The sequence below is a fragment of the Bubalus bubalis genome, chromosome X (genome assembly GCF_019923935.1).
Source record: "Bubalus bubalis isolate 160015118507 breed Murrah chromosome X, NDDB_SH_1, whole genome shotgun sequence".
In the NCBI taxonomy this organism is placed as follows: domain Eukaryota; kingdom Metazoa; phylum Chordata; class Mammalia; order Artiodactyla; family Bovidae; genus Bubalus; species Bubalus bubalis.
Genome location: NC_059181.1, coordinates 140,278,291 through 140,301,035, shown reverse-complemented (window position 1 = coordinate 140,301,035; position 22,745 = coordinate 140,278,291).

The following is a 22,745-nucleotide window of genomic DNA, read 5'->3' as shown; positions in this document are numbered from 1 at the left end:
TCCTGTAGGTTTCCCTGGTGGCTCAGACTGTAAAGAATCTTCCTGCAATGCAGGAGACCTGGGTTCCATCCCTGGGTCAGTAAAATCCAATGGAGAAGGGAAAGGCAACTCACTCCAGTATTCTTGCCTGGAGAATTCCATGAACTGAGGAGACTGGTGGGCTACAGTCCATGCAGTTGCAAAATAGTTAGATACGACTGAGCGACTAACACATGCACACAGTATGTTCGTACAGTCCTTTATTTGCAGTTATAATTATTTATGTATATATTTTAATTCACTCTACTGTGTACACAGTTTTCTATATTTGTACTCAATGCATCATAGTGTTATCTATGGTATTTATTTTTGTAATCTGATTTTTTTCTTAAAATAATAGCATTGTATTCTTTCTGCTTATAAAAGTGGCTTGTTCCTCACTAAAGAGAATTCAAAATTCAGAAAGGCACAAAGGAGATAATAAAGAATGAGCTCTGATTTCACCATGCAGAAAGAACCATTTTAACGCTTTATTTTTCATTTTTAAGACAATTAAATATTTGGGTTTATTTCCAATCAGTCTTGCTTTTTTTAAACATATCCACATACTTTTCTTTCAAAAAACTGGGATCACAATATGCATGCAATAATTTGATCATGCTTTTTTTCACTTAAAATATTATAAACAGTTTCATATGTCATTGAAACACCATTTAAAATGCTTGTGTGACAGTATAGCACATAAAGCACTGTTGATTCATTAAATTCATTATCTAATTGTGAATCTTTCATGTCTTTCCAGTTAAAAATAATTTTTAGATGCTATCACAATAAGTATTTCTTCAAATAGCCATTTCAAAATTTCTGATTAATACCTTAGGAAAAGATCCTAGTCAATGAATTGCTGTTCAAAGAGTATAAACTTTACAGAAGCACTCTATTCATATTGTCAATTGCTTTCATGAATGGTTGTATCAATTTATTCTCTCATCTGCAAGATAAAATGTCTGTCCATTTTAATTACTGTACAGTTTACTATTTTTGATCCATTCTTATTACAAATAAGGCTGCCATGAACACCTCCAGACCAGGGTATTAAGGCACCAGACCTAGGTTGAATTCCTCTTTCACTTAACCAGTAGACTTTGCACATTGGAGCCTCAGTTTCTTCCTCTGCAGAATATAGAAATAACAGGGCCTCAAAAGGCTGTGATGTGAATTGACTAATTATTAGTTCAGTCAAAACAAATGTGTCATTGCCCTTTGTCTGCATTCTGAATTTTTCAGTTCCCCCATTTAATAAAATTATTTGATCTATAATCTGTTTTGATTATATGATCACTGAGCTTTTTCAGCTCTGAGGTTTTATGAACTAAAATGGAGAAATTTGCAGCAATCACAGACAAAATCCACTTACTAATATATCCTTATCATGTTTGGCTATCAGAATGCATATAAGAGGATTTGTTAAAAGGCAGAGTACAGGTGAAATAAGTAGATTAACTTACAGTATCATGTAAAATGAGTTCATTTTCTTTTTTCTGCACTCCCAAATAAGGAATGAAAAGTAATCAACGCAGAAGCTTCAAATATAACTACCTAAGTTGTCATTTTGTGCCAGTTAGCTCAGTGGTAAGGAATCTGTCTTCCAAACAGGAGACATAGGTTTGATCCCTAGGTCTGGAAGAACCTCTAGAGAAGGAAATACAACCCGCTCCAGTATATCTTGCTTGTGAAAGCCCATGGACAGAGGACCCTGGCAGGCTACAGTCTATTGGGTCACAGAAGAGTCAGACACAACTTAGCAACAAGTTGTCATTTACTAAAATTCCAATGCTTTTGTAAAACTTTTCTCTATCTTGTCTTTAGCTCTCTGTGTGTGTGTGTGTGTGTGTGTGTGTGTGTTACTTAGTCATGTCTGATTTTCTGAGGCCCCATGGACTGTAACCTGCCAGGTTCCTCTGCCCATGGGATTCTCCAGGCAGGAATACTGGAGTGGGTTGCCATTCTCTTTTCCAGAGGATCTTCCCGACCAAGGGATCAAACCAGCATCTCTTGCATCTCCTGCATTAGCAGGCAGGTTCTTTACTGTCTGAGTTACCAGGGAAGCCCCTGTCTTTAGGGTCAGTTCAGTTCAGTTCAGTCGCTCAGTCTTGTCCGACTCTTTGCGACCCCATGGACTGCAGCATGCCAGACCTCCCTGTCCATCACCAACTCCCGGAGTTTACTCAAACTCATGTCCATTGAGACTGTGATGCCATCCAACCATCTCATCCTCTGTCATCCCCTTCTTCTCCCACCTTCAATCTTTCCCAGCATCAGGGTCTTTTCAAATGAGTCAGCTCTTTGCATCAGGTGGCCAAAGTATTGGGATTTCAGCTTCAACATCAGTCCTTCCAATGAATATTCAGGACTGATTTCCTTTAGGATGGACTGGTTGGATTTCCTTGCAGTCCAAGGGACTCTCAAGAGTCTTCTCCAACACCACAGTTCAAAAGCATCAATTCTTCGGCACTCAGCTTTCTTTATAGTCCAACTCTCACGTCCATACATGACTACTGGAAAAACCATAGCCTTGACTAGACAGACCTTTGTTGGCAAAGTAATATCTCTGCTTTTCAATATGCTATCTAGGTTGCTCATAACTTTCCTTCCAAGGAGTAAGTGTCTTTTAATTTCATGGCTGCAGTCACCATCTGCAATGATTTTGGAGCCCAAAAAAATAAAGTCAGCCACTGTTTCCACTGTTTCCCCATCTATTTCCCCATCTATTTCCCATGAAGTGATGGGACCAGATGCCATGATCTTAGTTTTCTGAATGTGGAGCTTTAAGCCAACTTTTTCACTCTTCTCTTTCACTTTCATCAAGAGGCTCTTTAGTTCTTCTTCACTTTCTGCCATAAGGGTGGTGTCATCTACATATCTGAGGTTATTGATGTTTCTCCCGGCAATCTTGATTCCAGCTTGTGCTTCATCCAGTCCAGCGTTTCTCATGATGTACTCTGCATATAAGTTAAATAAGCAGGGTTACAGTATACAGCCTTGACGTACTCCTTTCCCAATTTGGAATCAGTCTGTTGTTCCATGTCCAGTTCTAACTGTTGCTTCCTTACCTGCATACAGATTTCTCAAGTGGCAGGTCAGGTGGTCTGGTATTCTCATCTCTTTCAGGATTTTCCACAGTTTATTGTGATCCACACAGTCAAAGGCTTTGGCATAGTCAATAAAGCAGAAATAGATGTTTTTCTGGAATTCTCTTGCTTTTTTGATGATCCAGCGGATGTTGGCAATTTGATCTCTGGTTCCTCTGCCTTTTCTAAAACCAGCTTGAACATCTGGAAGTTCACAGTTCATGTATTGTTGAAACCTGTCTTGGAGAATTTTGAGCATTACATTACTAGCGTGTGATATGAGTGCAATTGTGTGGTAGTTTGAGCATTCTTTGGCATTGCCTTTCTTTGGGATTGGAATGAAAACTGACCTTTTCCAGTCCTGTGGCCACTGCTGAGTTTTCCAAATTTGTTGGCATATTTTGTGCAGCACTTTCACAGTATTATCTTTTAGTATTTGAAGTAGCTCAACTGGAATTCCATCACCTCCACTAGCTTTGTCCGTAGTGATGCTTCCAAGGCCCACTTGACTTCACATTCCAGGATGTCTGGCTGTAGGTGAGTGATCACACCATTGTGATTTTCTGGGTCGTGAAGCTCTTTTTTGTACAGTTCTTCTGTGTCTTTAGGTAATTTCCCCCAAATCGATTTGAATAGAATGTACAGAGAATCAGAACTCTAACTATGTAGGTTAAATATGCATTACCCACCGAATGCCTAGGTAGAATGCAATAGGAGCTTTGGCAGTGGGGAGCTGTCTTTTAACAAGATAGCTTTGCAAGTCCCAGGAAGCACTAGACCTGCTCCCACAAGGAGGCTGATCCCTTTCCTTGACCTGTTAAAGGTCACTTCCTAAAGCCCTTTTGCCTCTGGATATGTTGGAGGAGTGTGTATTTCCCTCAGTTCTGTCTCACCACAGCAAAGATTTGAAATGGTGGACCAGTGTTACAGCTTGGTTACAGCTCAGTTTTATTTGGCAAGCAAAGGATAGTACACCTTCAAGGTGTGAGGGCAGGCTGACCCAAAAAGAGAGGCCTCAAGTGTCTTGGCTTCCTCCTCTTATCTGTTTGTCTCCTCCCCCTGAACCTGCCCTATGTAAATTGGGCTAGCCAAGAGGGCTGTTTGTTTCACCTGAGGTTCTCACTCTGGTCCTCAGATTTTCTTTTGTTCCATTTTCATGGGCTTTTCCCTTTCTTTGTCTTTTAGCCACCACTATTTTGGACTTCTTTTTCCTATTATAACTACCTAACATTCCCTCCTCAAGAGATGGGAGGCCCAATTCTTTGGGAGTAGGGGCATTGAGGTCTCTCTGGCTACTTCCTGCTGAGCTGGGATGGTGAGGGGCATTGGGCCTCCCCCTCCTGCTAGTCTCAAGCCTCAGGGTCCTTATGGCAGTGTCCATCTAAGGGTGAGTGATATTTTCCGGGGTCAGGTGTAGTTTTATATATCCTTGTTGAACTGGTACTACATGTAGCTTGTTGACCTGGCTAGAGACAAAATGGGTTAGACAATTGATAATATACGGAGCAATCATAAGCAGCATCAATATAGTGATAACAGGGATTAGTAGGGGTATTAGCCAACTCCAATTCCCCCTCTCCAGGAGAGGGATCCCCCAAGAGAGATTGTAGCCACCCCAAGAACTCTCCAGCTCATTCTTTGAGATCCTGAAGGATCTGAATGTTTTTCTTGAGGACTGTGAGACTTTCTTTAACTTGGTTGGAGGTGTTTACCCAGAAACAACATGTCTCATTCAATATGGCTCAAGTCCCTCCTTGTTCAGGGATCAGGGGATCTATCTCCTGTCTATTTGGAATACAACCCCTGCCAAGCTGTGTTGGCTCTTTAGAGCTATCCTGAGAAATCTTATCCCCAGAAACTTAATTTTGGGAGTGTTCATTCAAATGGCACTCATTTGTAGTCCTGAATAGGTATCTGAGATCTCCCAGGGGCTCACAGGTGTATTGAGTGTCTTCTGTTTTCTTTCATGGCTTGACTTCTGAGTAGTGAATCCAGGAGTTATGTCCTTGTACCTTGACTGCTCGGGTGGTAGAAAGTATTACAGGGTAGGGGTCCTTCCATGTGGGCTGGAGTTGAGCCTTTGGGGACCCATATTTCCAGACTTTAATTAGGACTTGAGTCCCTGGAGCATATAGTGGTGGCTCTTTAGAAACTTTTGGGTCCTAGTTAACACCCCACAAGCGTATATCTTTTTGGAATTGCCCAATGGTCATGGTATAAGACCAGAGGGTCTGAGCCTCTGGATCTAGGAAGAAGTCATTGACATAAATTAAAGGTCTCCCATATAGCATCTCATAACGATTAAGACCAACCTGTTCCTTAAGGGCAATACAGGTGCAGAGGAGAGCTATTGGTAAAGCCTCCTTCCATCCCAGGGAGTTCTCCTGGGTTATCTATTTTATTGCTGTTTTTAAGAATTGGTTGGCTCTTTCTACTTTTCCTGAAGACTGAGGCCTCCAGGTACAATGGAGATAATAAGTAATGCCCAATGCTTTAGAGACCCCTTGGGTGACCTTAGAAGTAAATGATGCCCCATTGTCATTTTGTAATTACCTTGGCAGACCAAATCTCGGAATGATTTCATGGAGCAGTTTTTTACTACCTCCTCAGCCTTTTCAATCCAGGTGGGAAAGCCTTCAATCCATCCTGTGAATGTATCTATCATGACTAGTGGGTATTTATACCCTTGAGAAACTGGCATCTGGGTGAAGTCCATCTGCCAGTCCTCTCCTCAGTAGGTCCCACACCATTGGATGAGTTGGGCCAGCTGGGTTCTTTGAGCTCCTTGGGGGTTGTTTAATTGGCAAGTGGGACAAGAGGAGACCACTTGCCTTAAAGTTGTTTGAAGGCACGTTCCTCTCAAGGACCTTTCTAGTAATCTTTGGAGGGCCTTCTCCCCTAAATGAGTGATGGCATGTAAGGAGTTAACTAACTTCCATTGGGCGTTCCCAGGCAGAAAAAGGAGTCCCTCCTTTTGGAACCACCCCATATGATCTTCTTGAAAGCCCTCACTCTAAGCTTTAAGAGTCTCACCTTCAGTATATGAAGGAGTTTCTGGCAAATTAGTCTGTGGAGCTAAGGTGGCAACCCCTATTAGGTCGTTGTTCTGTAGTGCTGCTCTCTTAGCTGCCTGATTGGCTGCTTGGTTCCCTCATGCCACTTCTGTGCTCCCTTTTTGGTGTCCTTTACAAGGTGAAACTGAAACCTCAGTGGGCAGATGGACTGCCTCCAAGAGCTTAAGGATTTGATCATCATATTTGATTGGGGACCCTCGGGTGGTCAAGTAGCCTCTTCCTTTCCAAATAGCATCATGTGCGTGTAACACCAGAAAGGCATACTTGGAGTCAGTGTAAATGGCTACTCTTTTTTATTTTCCCAGCTCTAAAGCTCAAGTCAAGGCTACGAGCTCAGATAATTGAGCTGAAGTACCTGGTGGCAAAGGTTTAGCCTCTATGGTCTCAAAATTGATGACTACTGCATATCCGGCTCTTCTTTTCCCATCCAAGACAAAGCTGCTTCCACCAGTGTACCAGATTTCCTCAAGATTGGTCAGAGGATCTTCTGACAATCCCTCTCAGGGCTTGGTCCTTTGGTCCAAAGTTTCTAGGCAAGAGTGAAAGGGGAGAGAGCCCTCGGGGGTAGGCAGGAGGGTAGCTGGGTTAAGAACCTCACAAGGAGATATAGTCAGGCCTGGATTTTCTATCAGCACTACTTACTATCTGAGGAACCTTTGATCAGACATCCATAAATGGCCTCTCCCATTCAGGAGTTGTTTCACTTGGTGACTGGTAAAAATTGTTTGTCCCCAAGTTTTAAAGCATCTTCTATCAAGACTGCAATAGTTGCAAGATTTCAAAGGCAGGGAAAGATCTCTTCTCAAAAAGGGAGTAGAACACTCAGGGACCATCAGAAACTGGTGGAAAAATATTTGTCCATCCCAGCAACAAAGAAGTGCTTGGGTGAATCTTTTCGTAATTGTTTTTCCTGTAGCACTCAAAATGGTACAGTTTTGAGAGGAGAAGACTCCAGAGTAGGAGGTCAGGACAGAGTAGGTAGCCCCTGTATCAACCAAGAAATTCTGGGACCTACCTGCCACATCCAGTTTCACCCTTGGCTTCAGTCCCATGGTGGTTATCTGTGACAGGCAGGCTGGCTGGAGGGGACCACTTCAGTCCTGTTGAACCATCCTGAGGGAAGGCTTGGCACTTGACCTTGAGGCTGTTGGGTCCCCAGGGCAGAGGGCCGCCCAATGTCCCAACTGATGGCATTTGTAGCAAGCCATTTTAGGAGACTTGCCACAGTTTGGACACTGTTTGGCCTAATGTCCTGTCTGTCTACAGTTTAGGCATTTGCCTTGTGCCTTGTCCTTCAAGAACTCGGGGTTTGCCATAGGGCTTCCCTGAAGGGCAGTCAGCATCTGGGCATGTCTTGTCTCTTTCCTTCTCTCCCATTCCTGGGCCTTGGCCTCCCTCTCCTGTTCTCTGTTATAAAAGGTATTGGTGGCTCTCTGGACCATTTCATCTAAAGAGGCAGCAGGGTCTTGCTGCTGTAGCTGTTGTAACTTTATCCTGATCTTCGATACATCCTGGGACAGGAATTTGTCCCTTAAAATCACCTGTCCCTCATAAGAGTCTAAGTCCAAATTGGTAAACTTTTGGAGGGCCTCTTTTAGACTTTCCAGAAAGGCAACGGGGTTTTCCTTGGGCTCCTGAGTTATTGCTAAGACTGGGCACAGTCCCACAAATCATAAGCTTCCTTCTATTTCCATGGGTGGACTTCCTTAGGGATGAGTCTTTCTGAAGCTTATTCTACTCAGTATTGTTGCAACCTGAGAGCTGGGCGTCCCTGGGTCAGGGTGCAGATCCCCAGGCAGGTTGAGGCATGACAACCTCCTGGAGATCGAATACCCGGGCAGGCAAAGGCATATCAACCTCCCAAGAATTGGGTCCCTCTGCAGGTCAAGGTGTGTCGACCTCCTGGGACCCCTGGACTGGTGGATCCCCGAGCAGGTTGAGGTGTGACAACCTCCTGAGGACCAGATCCCTAGGCAGGTTGAAGCATGTCAACCTCCTGGCACCCCTGGACTGTCAGATCCCTGAGGTTGAGGCATGACAACCTCCCAGAGACCAGATCCCTAGGCAGGTCAAGGCAGGTCGACCTCCTGGGACCCTGGGCTGGTGGATCCCTGAGCAAGCTGAGACATGACAACCTCCCAGGGACCAGATCCCTAGGAAGGTAGAGGCAGGTCAACCTCCTGGGACCCTGGGCTGGTGGATCCTTGAGCAAGCTGAGACATGACAACCTCCCAGGGACCAGATCCCTAGGAAGGTAGAAGCAGGTCAACCTCCTGGGACCCTGGGCTGGAAGATCCCTGGGCAAGCTGAGGCATGACAACCTCCCAAGGACCAAATCCCTAAGCAGGTCAAGGCAGGTCAACCTCCTGGGACCCCAGGCTGGAGTTGGGCATCCCCAAGATCTCCAGTGTGACTAGTGCTGGGTAGGATTAAGGGGTTGAAATCTTAACTCATTGCCAGTTTGTCCACTGCAGATGGGAAGAGATACCATGATGTAAAGCAATCCAAGCCTGTGCCCTGAGACTGGGAACCTGGTGAAACAGCCATAGGCCTTATCCTCTTATTGCTCTGAAGGAATGTAACTCACTGATTTCCTCCCTTAGTCCTCCATAAGAGCAATTTAGGGTGTTTCCCATGGTAAACATTTCATTGTCATAGAATAATAGAAGTAATGACAAAGGAGTGGATTATCTGGTACTGTTAGGGACATTAAGAGTATTTTAGTAATAAGCTGGGTGGAGTGATGTTGCCTACAAGGGGGCAGGGTCCTGGTTGTAGGAGTTAGTAAGTGGCTTAAGAACAAATTGATAAGAGGCAACAGACCAGATGTTCCATAAAAGTGGAATGGAGATTTGATCTGGCAATATATTTGTAGCTTTAGGAGAAGGTGGTAAGGGTTTGGGCCTAAATAGCCTTCAGAGCTAACTCCCAAAGTGGCAAACATTGTCCCTAGAAGCCCAATTGCCCTTAAATGGATGTCACCAACAGATGGACTTCTAGCAGGCATTGTGTGCCTGTCACCTGCCCTAGCGGGTTCACTGAGAGATGTTGTTATACATGTTGTGGGAAACATGGAAGATGAAGGCCTGAATCTCTAGAGGGATTGGATTTCCCTCCTAAGGGTCAGCTATTTTCTGGTTGTCCTGCCAGAAGAGTGTAGAGGCAACATTGTAGGCCCAGATGGGGCTCAGGAAAAGAGCATGAAACAGGAGGGAAGAGGGCAGGGCATGACTTTTGAAAGAATGACATAGCCCAAGGTCATAACACAAACCCATTAAAATCAAGTGGGTCCAAGATGGCAGACAAGTCAAATTCAACTAAGCCTTGATCCTCAATCTGCAAGCTAAATGACAGACCCAGAGGTGCCATGACAGTTTCAAGGCACTATCAAAAGACCAAGAAGTGGGTGGTTCCCCAATTGTTGGAATGATCTTCCCACTCATTAACATATGAATTCACCCAGCTCGCAAAAACTAACCACGCATTTCATGGCCACCACATACACCCTCTGTGATGGCACACACTCTGTGGACTGTGCTTCTCTCTGAATCCAAACAAATCTACCTCTTACCTATCGCTGTGTCTCACTGAATTCTTTTTGCAATGAGACATCAAGAACCTGAGCTTCACTAGGTCCTGAAACCAGGCACCATGGGCTTTGGCCAGGCTCAAGTCCTGGTTGGACACGACTGAGTGACTAAGCATAGCACAAAGTCCTGCCATGTGGGTTTGAGTCCCAATCCTAGGTAAACGGTTTCAAATACAATTTTCAGAAATGGAAAGATGATGACCTGCCCAATCAAACAGTGGAGAGAGGAGCTGAAGGATGGGAGGAAAAAGCAGTGGGAAAAACGTGCTGAGGAACCCCTTTCATAACTTGCCAGAAAAACTGCTAAATGCCTGACCTGCACCCACAATTTTCATTGGCCTGATCCTTGGCACAAAGGAGGTTAAGGACAGAAGAACCCTCACACACTTGGGCAACAGCTACTAGGGCACAGCAGATAGTGGAGCCTTCGAGACACACTGGGGAGAAGCCCCTGCTAGAGTCATTCAGTTGTATGCCACTCGCCTGTTCACAAGGGGTTCAAGGAAATAAGAAATGAGAGACTGTAAAGGAATTAAGATATTGTTAGCCATATGTCCTTCCAGCCATAGGAGTAAGGACCTCCTACCTTAATTGGAGGTCTTCTGGAATCTGAGATTGAGCCATATGAGCTTTCTGCCGAGTTTGTTTTTGCTGTCCCAGTTTCCAGCATGCTGGGCTTCTTGTCATTTCCACTGCACTGGATTTCTTTATTTTTTTTATTTTTAAACTTTACAATATTGTATTAGTTTTGCCAAATATCGAAATGAATCCGCCACAGGTATACCTGTGTTCCCCATCCTGAACCCTCCTCCTTCCTCCCTCCCCATACCCTCCCTCTGGGTCGCCCCAGTGCACCAGCCCCAAGCCTCCAGTATCGTGCATCGGACCTGGACTGGCGACTCGTTTCATACATGATATTATACATGTTTCAATGCCATTCTCCCAAATCTCCCCACCCTCTCCCTCTCCCACAGAGTCCATAAGACTGATCTATACATCAGTGTCTCTTTTGCTGTCTCGTACACAGGGTTATTGTTACCATCTTTCTAAATTCCATATATATGCGTTAGTATACTGTATTGGTGTTTTTCTTTCTGGCTTACTTCACTCTGTATAATAGGCTCCAGTTTCATCCACCTCATTAGAACTGATTCAAATGTATTCTTTTTAATGGCTGAGTAGTACTCCATTGTGTATATGTACCACTGCTTTCTTATCCATTCATCTGCTGATGGACATCTAGGTTGCTTCCATGTCCTGGCTATTATAAACAGTGCTGCGATGAACATTGGGGTACTCGTGTCTCTTTCCCTTCTGGTTTCCTCAGTGTGTATGCCCAGCAGTGGGATTGCTGGATCATAAGGCAGTTCTATTTCCAGTTTTTTAAGGAATCTCCACACTGTTCTCCATAGTGGCTGTACTAGTTTGCATTCCCACCAACAGTGTAAGAGGGTTCCCTTTTCTCCACACCCTCTCCAGCATTTATTGCTTGTAGACTTTTGGATCACAGCCATTCTGACTGGCGTGAAATGGTACCTCATAGTGGTTTTGATTTGCATTTCTCTGATCATGAGTGATGTTGAGCATCTTTTCATGTGTTTGTTAGCCATCTGTATGTCTTCTTTGGAGAAATGTCTATTTAGTTCTTTGGCCCATTTTTTGATTGGGTCATTTATTTTTCTGGAGTTGAGCTGTAAGAGTTGCTTGTATATTTTTGAGATTAGTTGTTTGTCAGTTGCTTCATTTGCTATTATTTTCTCCCATTCTGAAGGCTGCCTTTTCACCTTGCTAATAGTTTCCTTTGTTGTGCAGAAGCTTTTAAGTTTAATTAGGTCCCATTTGTTTATTTTTGCTTTTATTTCCAATATTCTGGGAGGTGGGTCATAGAGGATCCCGCTGTGATGTATGTCGGAGAGTGTTTTGCCTATGTTCTCCTCTAGGAGTTTTATAGTTTCTGGTCTTATGTTCAGATCTTTAATCCATTTTGAGTTTATTTTTGTGTATGGTGTTAGAAAGTGTTCTAGTTTCATTCTTTTACAAGTGGTTGACCAGTTTTCCCAGCACCACTTGTTAAAGAGATTGTCTTTAATCCATTGTATATTCTTGCCTCCTTTGTCAAAGATAAGGTGTCCATATGTGTGTGGATTTATCTCTGGGCTTTCTATTTTGTTCCATTGATCTATATTTCTGTCTTTGTGCCAGTACCATACTGTCTTGATAACTGTGGCTTTGTAATAGAGCCTGAAGTCAGTAGGTTGATTCCTCCAGTTCCATTCTTCTTTCTCAAGATAGCCTTGGCTATTCGAGGTTTTTTGTATTTCCATACAAATTGTGAAATTATTTGTTCTAGCTCTGTGAAGAATACCGTTGGTAGCTTGATAGGGATTGCATTGAATCTATAGATTGCTTTGGGTAGTATACTCATTTTCACTATATTGATTCTTCCAACCCATGAACATGGTATATTTCTCCATCTATTAGTGTCCTCTTTGATTTCTTTCACCAGTGTTTTATAGTTTTCTATATATAGGTCTTTAGTTTCTTTAGGTAGATATATTCCTAAGTATTTTATTCTTTCCGTTGCAATGGTGAATGGAATTGTTTCCTTAATTTCTCTTTCTGTTTTCTCATTATTAGTGTATAGGAATGCAAGGGATTTCTGTGTGTTGATTTTATATCCTGCAACTTTACTATAGTCATTGATTAATTCTAGTAATTTTCTGGTGGAGTCTTTAGGGTTTTCTATGTAGAGGATCATGTTATCTGCAAACTGAGAGTTTTACTGCTTCTTTTCCAATTTGGATTCCTTTTATTTCTTTTTCTGCTCTGATTGCTGTGGCCAAAACTTCCAAAACTATGTTGAATAGTAATGGTGAAAGTGGGCACCCTTGTCTTGTTCCTGACTTTAGAGGAAACGCTTTCAATTTTTCACCATTGAGGATAATGTTTGCTGTGGGTTTGTCATATATAGCTTTTATTATGTTGAGGTATGTTCCTTCTATTCCTGCTTTCTGGAGAGTTTTGATCATAAATGGATGTTGAATTTTGTCAAAGGCTTTCTCTGCATCCATTGAGATAATCATATGGTTTTTATTATTCAATTTGTTAATGTGGTGTATTACATTGATTGATTTGCGGATATTGAAGAATCCTTGCATCCCTGGGATAAAGCCCACTTGGTCATGGTGTATGATCTTTTTAATGTGTTGTTGGATTCTGATTGCTAGAATTTTGTTAAGGATTTTTGCATCTATGTTCATCAGTGATATTGGCCTGTAGTTTTCTTTTTTTGTGGCATCTTTGTCAGGTTTTGGTATTAGGGTGATGGTGGCCTCATAGAATGAGTTTGGAAGTTTACCTTCCTCTGCAATTTTCTGGAAGAGTTTGAGCAGGATAGGTGTTAGCTGTTCTCTAAATTTTTGGTAGAATTCAGCTGTGAAGCCGTCTGGACCTGGGCTTTTGTTTGCTGGAAGATTTTTGATTACAGTTTCAATTTCCGTGCTTGTGATGGGTCTGTTAAGATTTTCTATTTCTTCCTGGTCGAGTTTTGGAAAGTTGTACTTTTCTAAGAATTTGTCCATTTCTTCCATGTTGTCCATTTTATTGGCATATAATTGTTGATAGTAGTCTCTTATGATCCTTTGTATTTCTGTGTTGTCTGTTGTGATCTCTCCATTTTCATTTCTAATTTTATTGATTTGATTTTTCTCCCTTTGTTTCTTGATGAGTCTGGCTAATGGTTTGTCAATTTTATTTATCCTTTCAAAGAACCAGCTTTTGGCTTTGTTGATTTTTGCTATGGTCTCTTTTGTTTCTTTTGCATTTATTTCTGCCCTAATTTTTAAGATTTCTTTCCTTCTACTAACCCTGGGGTTCTTCATTTCTTCCTTTTCTAGTTGCTTTAGGTGTAGGGTTAGGTTATTTATTTGACTTGTTTCTTGAGGTATGCCTATATTGCTATGAGCTTTCCCCTTAGGACTGCTTTTAAAGTGTCCCATAGGTTTTGGGTTGTTGTGTTTTCATTTTCATTAGTTTCTATGAAAATTTTGATTTCTTTTTTGATTTCTTCTGTGATTTGTTGGTTATTCAGCAGCGTGTTGTTCAGCCTCCATATGTTGGAATTTTTAATAGTTTTTCTCCTGTAATTGGGATCTAATCTTACTGCATTGTGGTCAGAAAAAATGCTTGGAATGATTTCTATTTTTTTTGAATTTACCAAGGCTAGATTTATGGCCCAGGATGTGATCTATCCTGGAGAAGGTTCCATGTGTGCTTGAGAAAAAGGTGAAATTCATTGTTTTGGGATGAAATGTCCTATAGATATCAATTAGGTCTAACTGGTCTATTGTATCATTTAAAGTTTGTGTTTCCTTGTTAATTTTCTGTTTAGTTGATCTATCCATAGGTGTGAGTGGGGTATTAAAGTCTCCCACTATTATTGTGTTATTGTTAATTTCTCCTTTCATACTCGTTAGCATTTGTCTTACATATTGCGGTGCTCCCGTGTTGGGTGCATATATATTTATAATTGTTATATCTTCTTCTTGGATTGATCCTTTGATCATTATGTAGTGACCATCTTTGTCTCTTTTCACAGCCTTTGTTTTAAAGTCTATTTTATCTGATATGAGTATTGCTACTCCTGCTTTCTTTTGGTCCCTATTTGCATGGAAAATCTTTTTCCAGCCCTTCACTTTCAGTCTGTATGTGTCCCCTGTTTTGAGGTGGGTCTCTTGTAGACAACATATGTAGGGGTCTTGTTTTTGTATCCATTCAGCCAGTCTTTGTCTTTTGGTTGGGGCATACAACCCATTTACGTTTAAGGTAATTACTGATAAGTATGATCCCGTTGCCATTTACTTTATTGTTTTGGGTTCGATTTTATACACCGTTTTTGTGTTTCCTGTCTAGAGAATATCCTTTAGTATTTGTTGGAGAGCTGGTTTGGTGGTGGTGAATTCTCTCAGCTTTTGCTTGTCTGAAAAGCTTTTGATTTCTCCTTCATACTTGAATGAGATCCTTGCTGGGTACAATAATCTCGGCTGCAGGTTATTTTCTTTCATCACTTTAAGTATGTCTTGCCATTCCCTCCTGGCTTGAAGAGTTTCTATTGAAAGATCAGCTGTTATCCTTATGGGAATTCCCTTGTGTGTTATTTGTTGTTTTTCCCTTGCTGCTTTTAATATTTGTTCTTTGTGTTTGATCTTTGTTAACTTGATTAATATGTGTCTTGGGGTGCTTCGCCTTGGGTTTATCCTGTTTGGGACTCTCTGGGTTTCTTGGACTTGGGTGATTATTTCCTTCCCCATTTTAGGGAAGTTTTCAACTATTATCTCCTCAAGTATTTTCTCATGGTCTTTCTTCTTGTCTTCTTCTTCTGGGACCCCTATGATTCGAATGTTGTAGTGTTTAATATTGTCCTGGAGGTCTCTGAGATTGTCCTCATTTCTTTTAATTCGTTTTTCTTTTATCCTCTCTGATTCATTTATTTCTACCATTCTATCTTCTAATTCACTAATCCTATCTTCTGCCTCTGTTATTCTACTATTTGTTGCCTCCAGAGTGTTTTTAATTTCATTTATTGCATTATTCATTATATATTGGCTCTCTTTTATTTCTTCTAGGTCCTTGTTAAACCTTTCTTGCATCTTCTCAATCCTTGTCTCCAGGCTATTTATCTGTGATTCCATTTTGATTTCAAGATTTTGGATCAATTTCACTATCATTATTTGGAATTCTTTATCAGGTAGATTCCCTATCTCTTCCTCTTTTGTTTGGTTTGTTGGGCATTTATCCTGTTCCTTTATCTGCTGGGTATTCCTCTGTCTCTTCATCTTGTTTAAATTGCTGAGTTTGGGGTGTCCTTTATGTATTCTGGCAGTTTGTGGAGTTCTCTTTATTGTGGCATTTCCTCACTCTGTGTGGGTTTGTACAGGTGGCTTGTCAAGGTTTCTTGGTTAGGGAAGCTTGTGTCGGCGTTCTGGTGGGTGGAGCTGTATTTCTTCTCTCTGGAGTGCAATGAAATGTCCAGTAATGAGTTATGGGATGTCTATGGTTTTGGGGTGACTTTGGGCTGCCTGTATCTTGGAGCTCAGGGCTGTGTTCCTTGTTGCTGGAGAATTTGTTTGGTATGTCTTGCCCTGGAACTTGTTGGCCCTTGTGTGGTGCTTGGTTTCAGTGCAGGTATGGAGGCATTTGATGAGCTCCTGTCAATTAATGTTCCTTGGAGTCAGGAGTTCCCTGGAATCAGGGTTTGGACTTAAGCCTCCTGTTTCCAGTTATCGGTCTTATTTTTTACTGTAGTTTCAAAGCTTCTCCTTCTATACAGCACCATTGATAAAACATCTACGTTAAAGATGAAAAGTTTCTCTACCGTGAGGGTCACCTAAAGAGGTTCACAGCATTACATGGAGAAGAGAAGAGGGAGGAGGGAGTTAAAGGTGACCCTAATGAGATGAGGTGGAATCGATAGAGGATAGAGTGGGCTATCCAGTAATCTCTTCCTTATGTGCACTCCACAACTGGACCGCTCAGAGTTGTTCACAGAGTTATACAGAGAAGAGAAGAAGGAGGAAGGTGACAGAGGTGGCCAGGAGGGTAAAAGGGGGGAATGAAAAGGAGGGAGACAGATCCAGCCAGAAATCAGTTCCCTAAGTGTTCTCCACCATCTGGAACACACAGAAATTCACAGAGTTGGGTAGAGTAGAGAGGGGTTAGGGAGGAGACACAGGCGACCTGGTGGAGAAAAAGGAGAGTCCAAAGGGAGAGAGAGCAGTCAAGCCAGTAATTTCACTCCCTAGTGAAAAATGGGTACTGAAGATTGGGTTCTTAAAGGTAAAAAATTGGTAACAAATACATAAAAGCAAAAATTAAAAATCTAGAGTAGAGTTTGGAATTTCAAAGATACGATGTTAAAGAAAAGAAGGAAAAGAGAGAGAAAAAACGAACAAACAAAAACAAACAAGGTCGCAAAAATTATAAAGAAAATATAGGTACAAAATTGATAACTAATACTGAAAAGCAAAAGTTAAAAATCTAGAGTAGAGTTTGGAATTTCAAAAATACAATGTTAAAAAAAGAAGAAGAAAAAGTAAGAGGGAGAAAAAACAACAACAACAAAAACAAAGTCACATAAATTATAAAGAAAATACAGGTAAAAAATTGATAACAAATACCAAAAAGCATAAATTAAAAATCTAGAGTAGAGTTTGGAATTTCAGATATACAATGTTATTTAAAAGAAGAAGAGAAAGAAACAGAGAAAAAGAAAAATAAAAAATAAAAAAGGGTCACAGAAATTATTAAAAAAACTATAGGTACAAAATTGATAACAAATAACAAAAAGCTAAAATTAAAAATCTAGAGTAGAGTTTAGAATTTCAAAAATACAATGTTAAAGAAAAGAAGAAAAAAAAGTTCAAAAAATTATAAAAAATATATATATGAAGTTTGCTTTAAAAAAAATAGGGTCTTCTTTTTTTTTGCAAAGTAATCAGTTATAAAAGTGAAAATTAAAGGAATAATAGAGGACTTAAAATTTTTTTAAAAAAAATTAAAAAAAAATAAAAAGAAAGAAAGAATGATCATAAAAATAGTAAAAATATATCTAGGACTTTCTCTGGTTTTGTTGTGAGTATTGTGGGTTCAGTTCATTTTTGGCTAGTTCCTTGGTCCGACTTATATTTCTCAAGATCTATAGGCCCCTTCCTATGTAGTTGGTACTAACCACAGGGTTTTAATCTGTTGCCTGTAGCTTCCAAGGCGGTTCCCTCTGTTATAGCTTCTTCTGTTTGCTGGTCTCTTCGGTGTCTGGTTTCCGCCCTGACACAAAGGGGACGGTGGAGGACTTTTTTTTTTTTTAGGCTCACTTGTTCAGTTGCACTGTGGGGAGGTAGGGAGGGATGCTGCAAACAAATAACACTGGCGTGTGCTTGCAGTGCCTCAGCCACACTGGGTCTGCCCCCGTTCACGGTGCGTGTGGCCTCCCTGCCCACGCTGCTCAGGCTCTAGGTTGCTCTGCCGGGAACCATCCGTGGCCCGCCCTGGGCTGCCTGCACTTCCCAGGTCCAAGCCGCTCAGGTTCAGGCACTCGGGTAGTCCTCAGAGGCACAGACTCGGTTGGGCCTGCGTTTTGTGCCCTTCCCAGATCCGAGCAGCTCAGGTGATGAGGTGTTTGGCACAGGCAATTGCTGCGACTTATCGCCTCCCCACTGCTCGGTTATCTAGGTGTGCAACCGGTGCACCTTCTCAGGCAGATGTTGACTATCCAGACCCCCAAGAAGTTTTAGTTAGCAAAGAAGCCTGCTTACAGTTTTATAGATAATGTCTCTCTGGGGCTGCGATTGCCCCCTTCCGGTTCTGGCTGCCTGTCACCGGAGGGGGATGGTCTGCCGCCGGCTATCTCTGTTCAGTCCTTTGTTCTGTGCACGGGCCTGGCAGTGTCTTAGGTTAGGGCTGGCTTTTTGCGTGGTAGATATCCCACAGTCTGGTTTGCTAGCCCAAATTATTTCGCTCAAATAGCGCTCAGGGTATTCAGGCCAGATCTTTAAGTGATGCAGCCAGTGCCGCGCCTCCCTGCCCAGCCCCCACTTGCTAGTGGCATGTGCAGGCGTCTGCGCTGCTTCTCCACTGGGGGAGTTACCGTAGGGCTCACAATATGCGGGTTTTAATTGTTTATTTATTTTTCCTCCCTGTTATGCTGCCCTCTGTACTTCCAAGGCTTGGCACAGATTTGGCAGTGAGAAGGTTTCCTGGTGTTTGGAAACTTCTCTCTTTTTAAGACTCCCTTCCCGGGACGGAACTCCGTCCCTCCCTCTTTTGTCTCTTTTTTTGTATTTTATATTTTTTCCTACCTCCTTTCGAAGACTTGGGTTGCTTTTCTGGGTGCCTGATGTCCTCTGCTGGCATTCAGAAGTTGTTTTGTGGAATTTACTTGGCATTTAAATGTTCTTTTGATGAATTTGTGGGGGAGAAAGTGTTCTCCCCGTCCTACTCCTCTGCCATCTTAGCTCCTCCTGCACTGGATTTCCTTTGCATTCAGCTTCCACCACATGAGCTTTCGCCAAGTTGGGCTTCTGCTGTGCTTGGTTTCGCCTTGCTGGGGCTGAGCTGAGGTTGTTTCAGCCAGGTTAAATCCGAGTCATGGCACCAGATATGTCGCGGGAGTGTGTAATTTCCTCAGTTCTGTCTTGAGACAGGAAAGATTTGAAATGGCAGACCAGTATTACAGCTCTGTTACAGCTCAGTTTTATTTGGCAAGCAAAGGATAGTAGACCCTTGAAGCATGAGGGTGGGCAGACCCCAAAGGAGAGGCCTCAATCTGTCTTGGCTTCCTCTTCTTATATGTTTGTCTCCTCCCTTACTTGAGCCTGCCTTATGCAAATTGGGCTGGCCAAGAAGGGGGCGTGTTTGTTTTACCTGAAATTCTCACTCCAGTCCATGGATTTTCTTTTATTCAGTTTTCGCAAGCTTTTCCCTTTCTTTGTCTTTTAGCCACCACCATTTTGGACTCCTTTTTCCTGCTCTACCTACCTAACAAACCCATGCAAGCATGCAGTTTGTTTAACCCCATGCGCCCCAGAGTCTGCTGTGTACCCACATCACCCGTGGTAACTGTATGTGTGTGTGTGTGTGTGTGTGTGTGTGAAAATAGAGAGCCTCAGGTCCAACTGCCCAGATATTCATAAGTTGGGCAGGATCTGCAAATCAGCACTGCAACAAACTTTCCAGCTGATTCTGATATGACAGATCCACTGACCAGCCCTTGTCAACCACTGACAAACCTCAGCTTGTGCAGCTGGGGGACTGAGGCCAAGAAAGGCTAAATGGACTTGCTCAAGGTCACACAGCTGAGTTTCCAGAAAAGATGAACACAACTCTTTGTTTCTCCCAATTTGAAGGTGAATCAGGTAACTGCTTAACAGTCAAAACTGAAATGTGGAGGTACAACTGTTACCGAGTCCAAGCTCGCTCTGCTTTCCACACGATAGACCAATGAATCTGAGAGACAAGATGTTGAGACAAGGAAAAGACTTTAACTGGGGAGCCAGAAGACTGAGAAGATGGCAGGCTAGCGCCTCAAAATAACCATCTTATTGGGGTCTGGATGCCAGGTTCTTGTATAGATTAAAGATGGGGGAGGTGAGGAAGCAAAGAATAAAGGCTATTAATCTTGCAAATATCTCCTAGAATGGCAAGCCTCAGGCAGAGGATGTGTTAATTTCTTCCTTCCTGCCATCCACATGTGGGTAGGGTTCTGAACAAAGGAACATTAGTTTACCAGTCAGGCCGAGGGGCATGATTCTCTAAGGCAAACCATTCTGTATGATTATAATAACAAAAGCAATGAAAAGCAAATCAAAGAAACAGTTCCAACATGGAGTCAGAATTGGCTTCCTTCCTGCAACACAACCAGAGCTCAACCTCCCAGGGGAGGCAAAACTAGAGAAAGTTCTGGGCTGGGAGGAGAAGGAAGAAACCAAATGTTTAACCTTTCACTTTGGCACTATCTGAGAAAATTTTTTTCCAACTAATTTTGCTTATTTGGATGATGGGCCTAAATTCCATTTTCATCAGTTTTCTCCACCCTACATTGACTCTCCCAGGTTTTTTATACTGTTCTGGGGCACAGAACCTTTTGAGAGTAATTATCTGACTTTATGCAATATCAATGGAATATGTATTAAACTGACATAGTGACTGAATGCAATATGGTATCCTGAATTGGATCCTAGAATAAAAAAGAGACACTTGTGGAAAAACTAAGGAGATCTGAATAAAGTCTGTAGTTTAATGAATACTAATTTATCAACATTAATTTCTTAGCTTTGACAAATGTACCATTGTTATGTAAGATGCTAACATTAGGGAGAACTGGATGACGGGTGTACAGGAACTCTGCAACTTCTCTGTAAATATAAAACTATCACAAAAGAAAAGATTTGTTTAAAAAATGAGCTTAGGTAACAACAAACCAGAGCAGTCAATGAAGCAAAGACAAACTGCCAATCAGAGTACTGACTCCCTCTCCCACTGGTGGAAAATCCTGTTGGAAGCTGACTGCTTGATTTGTGTGAGAAAGTTACTTAAGACAAAAAGCCTGTTATCTCCCAGAAGGTAACCTGGCTGAGTTGGGGAGTAGAATGTGCTTTAATTTCAGGAGAATCAAATAATGATTTCCTTCCCTAAGAGCACATTCTGTCTGTGCAGTTTTCACTGAGGTAATTGTTTTCTATTTAAGTAAACAAAAACTGGAATAACCTCAAAATGGGGTTTGTATACAGTAGTTTATATACAGTAATGGGATTAAACTGGATGCTTTCTGTAGTAACAAACATTAAAAAAAGTAATATTTTATGAAGGTTGGTCATCTTCATTGTGCTGCATTGGTCCCTATGGAGGAGGTGTCTGTGCTTGATATTGTAGGATGTGAGAAGTCTTCAAACCTCCTGTCCCATCTCACCTTCCTGCAACAGTACCTGAAGCATCCCCATCATTCAATAAACATTTTGTTGTTATTATTGTTGATTAGTTGTTCAGTCATGTCCAACTCTTTGTGACCCCATGGACTGTAGCCCACCAGGCTCCTCTGTCCATGGGATTCTCCAGGCAAGAATACTGGAGTGGGTTGCCATTTCCTCCTCCAGGGAATGTTCCTGACCTAGGGGTCGAACCTGCATCCCCTGCATTGGCAGGTGGTTTCTTTAACACTGAGCCACCAGGGAATAAAGCCAGGGAATAAAACATTCACTGGGTACATTAATAATAACAGCTAAAACATAAGAAATAATTATTTTGGGCCAGGTGATGATCATCAATGCTTTTAATTTTCACAACAACCATGCAAGGCAACAATGAGTTATTATTTTTGGTTCTGTAAATGGGAGTTCAGACTGTATAGGAAACTTGTCCAGGTCAGACAGGAAGTGTGTGGCAGAGCTAAATGTTGAGCCTGGTTTTATCTGGCTCTTCTCACTTTGGATGTCATGGAAAAATGCCTAGCACTGCAGTGAACCATGCCACAGAAGCAGAGGGCAAAGAGCAAAGAGGGAATTATATCTGAGTGCTGATGGGAATGGAAGCCAGGAGCAACGTGATTGGCTGGAGTCCTAGATTTCAAAGGCAGCTGCAGAGCGGTGGTCATCTAAGTCGTGGGGGGAAAAAAAGGCATCTCAAAGGGAGACAAGAGGAATGGTGAGGCCAAAGTCTTCAATCGGCCCACACGTAGGCAGCAGAAGGTGGAGAAGGGGGTTGTTAGAGAGTAAGCACAGGCCAGGAGATGGAAATATTGGGGATGCATATGCAGAGAGAATTTCAAGAAGTCATCAAATGCTCTGAGAGCTTAGATATAATGGAGAAACAAGAAGCAGTTGCATTTAATAATTTGCGTCATATCAGTTCAGGCCAGTACAATAGGAGGATCAGATCCATATTCAGAGGAGTTAGGAGGCAGGGGGCAGCAAGGCAGGAGAGGGAATAAGGTCAGGGTACATGTCCTACTCATTCGGTGGGGGATGTAAGGAGGGAGGATGGACGGTGTCATTTTCAAAGCTGAGAAATGCTGAGAGGTGGAGGATCCACAGCTGAGTGAGAAAGTGATGATGCACAAGGAGGAGGAGGAGGACCACTGATGTGGCGAGACCCAGACCAAAGGGGTTGCAGAGGGATGGAGGGCGCCAGGCACCAAAAAAGGAGCAGGTGGTGACTTCTGGTGGCACTGGGAGCATCTGTGGAGAAGGCCTCTCTCAGAGAAAATTCTTTCCCCTTCCTGCTGTGTGCTCCCTTCTCTCTCCCAGTTTCCAAGATCTGCAAGAGACTGGACTCTAAGCAGCTGGGGCAGTCTGAGGGCACTGTCTTCCTGGGCAGTAGGTCCATGAGTGGTGTCAAAACAAATGTCCTTTTTGTCATCATTTGGGGCCTGTTTCAGATCAGAGGTGCGATTTCACCAAGGGCTTCTGTTTTTAGTCTTTTATC